Raw genomic sequence first — 1,119 nt, forward strand, 5'->3', positions numbered from 1 at the left:
CTTGTTGGATTATCTGCTCCTTTACCTTATCCGTCTGCTTTGAAGGTCGGCCAGAGCGAGGGGCGTCTTGTACGTGCTCTGGGAGGATCTTAAGAGGGAGAACGTTTGGCTCGAAACCAGCCTCAATAGCTCTACTATAGATACGATTGACCGTACGAGGATGAACACCAGTAAGTTCAGAGATCTGTGATGTAGACTTGCCAACAGAAGGTGACTTTAACGCCACAATTAAGGTGCGGGTGTAAGGATCAGTATTAGGAGACATTGTAACGATAGATACAGACAAATCGTACAGCTACTCAGCTCAAAGGTGGGAGTTGCGCCAAGAAGAGTTATGCCGAAGCGCCGAGATTAGCGTGGGACAAAACTTTTGTGAGGCACCTCCGTAGAGGGAGTTAAAATAAACCTAAAGAAGATCGCGACTATACAGGAATAGCCAAAGCCTAAAATAGTCAAGGACGTGCAATCCTTCCTAGGATTCGCCAACTACTATTAGAAGTTCATTAAAGATTACTTAAAGATCACAGCACCCCTCTTAGAGATCACGAAGAAGGAGATAGGTTTCTAATAGAACAAAGAACATCAAGATGCTTTTAAACGAATTAAGCAGATATTCCTTAAGGCACCTATACTAGAAATGTACGACCCTAAACGAAAGACGCGAGTCAAGACCAACGCGTTAGACTATGCACTTAGAGCTGTATTGTCACAGTAGTGCCTAGACGAGAAATAGAGACTAGTGTTCTACTATTTATATAAGTTCTTAGGAGCAGAACTTAATTACAATGTTCACGATAAGGAACTACTTAGAGTAGTCAACGCCTTTAAACAATAGGAGGTGTACCTGTTAGGACTACCTCACTAAATTAAAGTCTTCACCAATTACTAAAACCTAGCGAGTTTCATGACAACTAAAAAACTCAATTAACGACAAGTCCAATAGGCTAAGATGCTTGCCTAGTTCAACTTTAAAATCACGCATAGAGCAGGATCGCTTAATAGAGCAGCAAACGCTCTAAGCTAAAGATTAGACCTTTGGGAAGAAGGCCACAAGAAACTACATAACGCACTACTTAAGAAAATGCCTAACAGAAGTCTTAAGTACAATTAACTAGACTT

Source organism: Exserohilum turcica (assembly GCF_000359705.1).
Source record: "Exserohilum turcica Et28A unplaced genomic scaffold SETTUscaffold_9, whole genome shotgun sequence".
Classification (NCBI taxonomy): Eukaryota; Fungi; Ascomycota; class Dothideomycetes; order Pleosporales; family Pleosporaceae; genus Exserohilum; species Exserohilum turcicum.